Source organism: Sminthopsis crassicaudata, chromosome 2, assembly GCF_048593235.1.
Source record: "Sminthopsis crassicaudata isolate SCR6 chromosome 2, ASM4859323v1, whole genome shotgun sequence".
NCBI classification, from domain to species: Eukaryota; Metazoa; Chordata; class Mammalia; order Dasyuromorphia; family Dasyuridae; genus Sminthopsis; species Sminthopsis crassicaudata.
The window spans coordinates 598,946,082-598,954,369 of NC_133618.1; positions in this window are offsets into that span (position 1 = coordinate 598,946,082).

Below are 8,288 nucleotides of genomic sequence, written 5' to 3' on the forward strand. Positions count from 1 at the left end.
GAACTCTTTAGGCAGTTATGAAATCAACTTCTTCACATTGAAGGAGAAACAACTCAACTATAATCCATATTGTAAAGATGGAGGAAGGATTAGGTTCACAAAATATAGAGCTAGAAGTGAAAGGAAAGCAATTAAAAAGTGCTTTCTGTGTCCTGGGCACTATTAAGCACTAGAAGCACAAATCCTAAAGTGAAACAGTTTCTACCCTCAAAAAATTCACATTCTAATAAAAGGAAACAGTACGTATATAAACAACAGAGTATATTTTGGTGAGGGGAATTGCAGGTGAATTGATGCATCATCAATTTACCAACCCTTTCCAGAAGCAAGGGTAGTAGAGAGGGTCTATTTCAGGATTTCTGAACATTTTTGTGTCATGGATCCCTTTAGCAGTATGGGGCATTACATGTACCTTTTCACAAAATATTATTTAAAAATAAAATACATAGGATTTTATACCATATAGGAAATTAGAAAATATAAACCAATTATATTGAAATTTTGTTCTTATTCTGTCATTCCAGTCATGTATGATTCTTTATGACCCCCTTTTGAGTGTTTTTTGGCAAAGACACTGGAGTATACTGGATTTGCCTTTTTCTTTCTCCAGCTCATTTTAGAAAGAAGGAAACTTACACAAGGCCACACAGTAAGCCATATTTGAACTCATAAAGAGGAATCTTCCTGATTCCAAGTTCACTTTTCTACAAGCACTTACATACACATATACATATATAGTATGTATATACACTCACATATATGTATATATATATATATATATATATATATATATATATATATATATATATATATATATATACATATACATATACACACACACACATTTGTCAAGTCATTTCAGTCCTATCTGACTCTTGATAATCCCATTTGAGGTTTTCTTGGCAAAGATACTGGAGTGGTTTGTCATTTTCTTCTCCAGCTCATTTTATAATGAATAAACTGAGGCAGACAGGATTAAGTGACTTAACCAAGATAACATAGCTAGTAAGAGTCTGAAGCTGGATTTAAACTCAGTTCTTTCTGACTCCATACCCAGCACTCTGGCATTTTATCTACTGTACTTCCTAGCTATATGTATGTATGTGTGTATGCACACAAGCATAATGTACATATATTTAAATACACATGCATACACATGTATACATATACATGTATGTGTATTTATATTGTATAATTTTTAAAACTAAGTTTATGGAGCCCAAGTTAAAAGCCTCATTTTCTAGATTTAAAAAATCTAAGGCCCACAAAGGGAGGGGGGAGGGGAGTGTTTTCTCCATGTCCCATAGCTGATAAGTAACAGAATCAATAGTTCTATGATTGTTATCCTGTTCCTCCTCCTTTATCTTGATGCTCCTCTCAGTTGTGAGCAGTTGCAATAGAGCAAATTAAAATAAGTAAATAATCCCACTTTCCCACATTTCCTTCCAGGAGGGAACCAGCAATTCTGACAATACTTTGTGCAGTAAGAGCATGCATCTTTGCAGTGACTTTTAGTGCCTGAAGAAGATGCCCCCAAGAAGATGCAGAAGTATCTCCTGTGTTGTCTTGAAGCTTTTCTAAACTTCAGCATAATTTAAACGTCCTGAGATGATGAGAGTTTGAAAGGCAAATGGAAAGGAGGTAGAGAGGCTTTCCATCACCTCTGAGCATGCTGGGGGAATGGGGACAGTGTCTGAGGATGTGAGGGGAAAGAGATAAGTAGAAGCAGCTTGGCCAGGGGTGAGAGCAATGAGCCTCTGACTGAGGAGGCTGAGGAAGGAGACACTGAAAGCTGCCTAAGCGACTTCTGCAGGGCAGCCAGAGTGAAAACGAGGGGAGCCATAGACCTGGTTAAGTTGACTACAGCAGATCTAGAGATCTGGAGGTCTCCCTCAGGTTGTAGTGCTTTGCTATGGTAACGCAGGCAACAGCAGTTGGGGGAGGGGGAATTAAGAGGGAACTGGATGACCTGGCAGATAGAAGCAAAACTTCTCTGAGGAATTAGTAGGGACAGGTAGGACCATGGAGGAACACAAGCTTATAGCAAGGCAACCACCAAGCAAAGAAAGTCCTGGAATACTAGGATAGTTTCTGGACCAACCCAAGAAGCAATGAACCATGATGTGAAGAAACAAACCCAGATGCCGCCTTCATGGGTATTATGCATGATTGCATTATTGTGCAGGTCCGGAGAAGAGAGCTTGATTCTCTAGCTCTATAGAGGTCTTTCCCTACTTGAGGGGACCTTACATCAGCTTGGGTAGGTTTGGTAGGAAAACATAGCCTCAGAAGGATTATATGATTCTAATGGCTCCAAATTCTTTTCCAGCATTAATGATGGGGGAAGAGAGGCAGAGGAGGGATGAGAGTGTTAATCCCAGGATAGCTGTATTAGCTGGAATGAATATATAACTCCCAGAGGAAGATGGATTTCATTAGAAAAGATTGTCTGTTCTTGACTTTATATGGGTTCCAACGAGCGTCTTTTCTGCATTCTTTGTTCTATCTAATAAATTTATTCTATGTGTCTGGCACATAAAAGGTATTTAATAAATGTTTCTTGATTGATTCTATGTCTTGGTAACTTGGTATTTCCATGGGAGCTAAATGCCCTTTCAGGCAAGCCAAATTCTGATATTCCCAAGGAGAATCCTGAGTCAGGACAAAAGAAGCCAAATTCAAATGTTCCCTGAGGAAAAAGAAAGGGGCCAGAATTCCCCAAGACTGCACCCTGTGTATGTGAACCCAGAGCTGTGGTCATGAGCAAAGAGATACAGTAGCAAAAGTCATTAAATGATCGATCTACAAATATGACTGTTGAATAACCAATAAATTGCATAATCCTATGGGGGAACATAAAGAAGTGTGAAATATAAATAGTGAAATTTGTCAAGACAACACAAGTATATGTTAAGGGCCAAAGAGATGATAAGGACAATCAGTGCTCCAGACACCCAGAGATTGTGGACTTACACACTCAAAGGAGGCTTTGTGGAGAAGGTGGGACATATGCTGGACCTCTATTGGCAGGATTTAGCTAGGCCAAGAAAAGGACAGAGGAATCTAAGTTTCCAAAGGAGAGTCTGCTGGAAATCTGGAGCAGAGAGAGGAAGTGGGATCATACCAGGCTTCCTGAAGTCTGGCTGGCGTGTTAGACTCCTGCAAGGGGCAAAGGAAGTCTGGAATTGGGGCCAGATTTGGACAGAAAAGGTTAAAAACAAATAACCAAAGCTGTACCAAAGTCTGTGTAGCTATTTTTTAGCTCTTAAATAAAGCTTCTGCAGGACTAGATGAGACAGATACTTTTAGGATCTTTGGAATTTAGACTTCAGGGAGGGGATTTCTAGAATTTTGGAGGATTTTGGACTTCATATAATTTCTGTTTAAAGACAGTTTCCTCTTTTCAAGAATGACTTCTGAGACTTAGCTGAGAGAAGGCTGAACACACATTCCGTCAGATTCTAACCACTACCATGCTCTCCTCCCTTTGGGCAGCCTCAACCAGCTCAGACCCACATGAAATGGTGAGAAAGCAATGCAAAAATAGTAGCTGGCGTAAGGTAAGGATGCTGCGGGGAGAGAGATGTTGGAAGGTTGGCCGAGCTGCCTGGTGGTATCAAGAGACTCAGAATTTCCATGGAAAGAGCCAAGTATAGGAGCAACACTCAAAATCTCTCTCCTCAGCCTGTGAAGAACCATTAGATCGTTGTCCTTGAGGGATCACGGTGCCAGGGGTAATGCTTATAAAGTGACTCCAAGGATGATCATAATCAGGACCCCGTCACTGATAATACTCCTGACTGAAGATCAACACTGACCTTGATGGAAATGATAATGGGAAAGGATTCTGGAGAGCAAATGGATTAAAGAGTAGTTAAAAATTCACATCTCAACAGCCACAAGCTGACAATATTTCTAAAAGAGGCAATGCCATGCCTCTAGAATAATACTATATTTATCCTGTGTAAAGAATAATGGCTGTTTATCAGCGAAAATAAGGGCAAACCAACAAAATCTGTGCTACTGGGGGAAGAAAAAGTGAGAAACTTCTCTGATGTATAAAAAGTCCCAACACTTTATTAGATTCAACTAGTAATTTCATAATCATCGTCTCAACTAACTGGCATATGAACAGCGCTACAATTAAGGTGGAATAGTTAAAGCTTTGTCACAGTGTGCCAAAATTTAGAGGGTGCTGATTATATTCTGATATTCTAACAGATAGAAAATATTTAATTTAACATGTAGTAAGAATAATTAATTAAAATAGGAAACTCAGCTACTTTTTCTCTTCCTTCCTATCCACCTAATAGTAGTCAGATACCCAAAAAGTTCACTGATATTCTCACCCTCTTCCTTCCTTGGGTAGTAGCCTCCCCAGAAGTGGTCGCAGGATGGTTATTTTCCAGGATAACTGGTGCTTCGGGGTTTCAGTCTTCTTCTTTTTCTGCCCCCATTTCACCAAAGTTTTAAGGTCTAAGGAATCTACCCTGTCTCCCACCCTTCCTGGCATTGAGGTCTATGCTAGAGGTCTCTCACCATCAACAACTGGGTTTCCCCAGATTTACAGATGTGCACATGTGAGTTCAACTATATAAGGATGTAGAGATCAAAGGTACTATGCATTTTAAGGAAATGGCAATTTGCAGATGTTTATAACATCTTCATCCCATGAAATCTTGCAAAACTAAACTGTATAATGTCCTTATAAACCAAGAATTTGACAATAAAATTTGGGATTTTTGAAGCTTTCTGTGAATTTCACAGCCTTCAAGCTTTCTTGTATGGTAGAAGATTGGTGATTATTATCTAAACCCGGGCTTAAACTTTCCATTCATGACCCCTTTTCACCCAAGAAATTTTTATGTGATCTCATTTATATAGGTATATAAAACAAGTATACAAATCAAACACTTACTGATAATCTTAAATCTATAACCCCTACATTCGGTTACAAGACCCCCTATGAGGTCAAAACCCATAGATTAGGAAGCTTTGAACTAAATCCAAAGACAATCTAAGCCCATTTTATAGTGGAAAAAAAATGAGAAACAGGTTACACAGAAACTTAGTGAAGAGTGAATCCACAAGTGGAAACATAATTCAGTTTCCCTGCTTCTTATAAAAAGAAATGTACTTTCTTCAGAAGCTTTTTACCATATCAAACTCTCAAAAATCATATGGCCTGACACACATTGCATATAAATTTCTATTTGAGTCCTTAGCATAGCCTCTCTCTTATGAGGCAGAATGAGAGAGTAAAAAGAATGCTGCTGGACCTAGAGTTGGAGTCATCCCTTATACTCCCCAGCTGTGTGACTCTGAGCATGTCACAATCTGCCTGAGACTCCATCCCCTCATCTGTAAAATGGAGATAATGCCTTTAGTACTTAGTACTAGTACTTTAGTACCAGGAGTAAGCAGATAATAAGGGATTGTAGATAGGGTACATTGCAAACCTAGGAGGGACAGATTATCATCTCCTACCATCCTTTGAGCTCCCTCTCTTCAAGGGAGCTTTCCCGGATTACCCCATGTCACAGTAATAGTCTGTTCCTCTAACCTCCTGCCTGGGCCATCCATCTCTGCCACTCCTGATCATCAAGAATCGGCAAGGAAGTCAACAAGGAATGAAAGGCAAAAATGCTGTTCCTGCTTTCAAAGAGCTCATATTCTAAGGGGAGAGACAAATGGCAACTAAGTATATCCCAAGATGCACAAGATGCAGATGGGAAGTAATCTTGAGATAAGGAAATGGAGGAAAGTGGGGGCAAAGAGGGGTAAGAAATATGGAGGGGTGAAGCCTTTGCAGTAGAACATGGGATATGAGCTAAATTTGGAAGTGGAAGTGTGAAGGGAGAAAGTTCCAGGCATGGTGGATTGCCTGTAAAAATGCCCAAGATGGTGTCGCTGTATTGGAGAGTGTGAAGAGAGGATGAGAAGGCTAAGAGGGGACATGTTAAGAAGCCCTTTACATACCAAACAGGGTCCCAAATAAAAGAGTCCAGAGGTAATAGGGAGCCCCGGGGGGCTATTGAGTAAGGGAGTGACATGGTCACGCCGTGTTTTAGGAAAGTGGCTTTGGTAGCTGAGTAAAGGACAGATGGAAAGGGGGGAGGAACCTGAGGGGCAAAGAGAAGGAGCAGAAGGCAGTTGTAGCAATCCAGGCATGAGGTGATGAGACCCTGAATCAGGGTGGCAGATGGGTTCATGGTGAGAAGAAAATAGAAGGGAGAGCAGTAGAAATGACAGTACTTGGCAATGGACTGGATATGCAGAGAGGTATTGAGGATGACACAAGTTGCGAATCTGAAGAATTAATTAGAAGTTAGTGAAGTTAGGAAGGGGAGAATCGTGGAATATTTCGAGCTAAGAGAGACCTTGAGAAACCTGTTTCAACCTCCTCACTTTATAGATCAGGCTAGACTTCTGCTGGTGTTTAACAACCAGCTCTTGGCCAGAGGGGAGGATGGGGAAGAGTATACACAGGACACACACTTAAGTCTAAATTGAATTATAATCATGTAACTTGTCACTTTCTTAAGTCCAGGCAATGAACAAACAATAAATCAAGCTCTGTTTTGTAACATTTGCAATTCCTAAAATTTGAATGTCTACACTAAAAATTTAACAATCAGCTCTCATGAGCTTGTCTGAACTGGTTCCAGCAGGAGGATAAAAAAAAAATCTAAAAATGTCACAAAATTAGGGATCTGGGGAGGGAGAGGAGCTGAAAGGGACCGTTGGGAGAGGATGCGCAGCCCTTCAAGTCGGAGCCTCATCTCAGATCCCTGCCCTGCCCGCTTTCCGAGAGAGAGAGAGAGAGAGAGAGAGAGAGAGAGAGAGAGAGAGAGAGAGAGAGAGAGACAGAGACAGAGACAGAGACACAGAGACACACAGAGACAGAGACAGACACAGAGAGACACACAGAGAGAGAGACACAGAGAAAGACACAGACACACACACAGAGAGAGAGAGAGAGAGAGAGAGAGAGAGAGAGAGAGAGAGAGAGAGAGAGAGAGAGAGAGAGAGAGCAAGGCGGGGAAAACACATTTCGCAAATAAATCCTGAGAGCTGGTGTCCTGGGTACACTTAACAAAGTATAAATTGTGCTGAGAAAGAAAAGGGATCATCCCAAGAGCAGAGGGAGTGCACGTGTGCATCAGAGCACTTTTAGAAACATCGTATTAGCCCAAGCAGGAAAAATGTAGGAGATCCCGCTGGGGCATCAAAGGGCTGCGTCTCGTGGCTGGTAACCCGCAGGCCAGTGGGGGAGAGCGAACAACGGCCGCGCCTACGGCGCTTCACACGTATTAACATCAAAATGTCCCAAGCAGCGGCTGACCCCGGGGAAGCTGGCTAACGGCCAGGCGCCGGTCACCTGGAGACCGTTTCCTAGGATCCCCTAAAGGCCAAGGAGGGGACACCAGGGCAAGAGGTCAGAGAACATTGATGTGAGCTAACTTAGAGTGATGAGCAAAAGGGGGCGAGAGCACGGACGTGGAGAGACAGAGGCGGACACAGGCGGAGAGACAGAGAGAGATGGAAAGAGAGATAAAGGCCCACAGAGGAAAGGGAAAGAGAGATAGAGGCAGACAGAAACGGAGAGACAGAGTGAGAGAGATAGAGACAGTGAGAGAAAGATAAAGGTACTGAGGAAAGGGAAAGAGAGGGACAGAGGCGGACAGAGACGGAGAGACAGAAAGACACAGAGTGAGAAAGATAGAGATAAAGGTACAGAGAGGAAAGGGAAAGAGAGACAGAGGGAGGAAAGAGAGATGGAGAGACAGAGACACGGAAGGAGAGAGAATAGAGATGAAGGCAGAGAGGAAAGGAAAAGACAGACAGACATAGAATAACATATAAAGGCAGAGCGAGGATAGGGGAAAGAGACAGAGACAAAAAGGCAGAGACAGAAAAGGGAAAGAAATAAAGACAGAGGGAGCAAAGAGACAGAGAGACAGACACAGAATGAGAGAGAGAGAGAAAGGCAGAAAAGAAAGAGATAGACACAGACACAGACAGAATAACAGAGATATAAAGGCACAGAGAGGAAAGAGAAAGAGAGACAGAGAGATAAGGCAGAGTGAAAAGAGAGAGAAACAGAGGCAGAGACACAAAGAGGCAAAGATAGATAAGGCAGAGAAAGAAAATGGAAAGAGAGAGAAAAAAGATTTAGAGAGACAAACAAGAGACAGAGAGAGGAGGGAGACAAAAGAGAGAAACAAAAAGAAAGAGGGAGGGACAGAAGGAAGGGAGGGAGGATGCCCTTCCTCCCTCCCATGGTG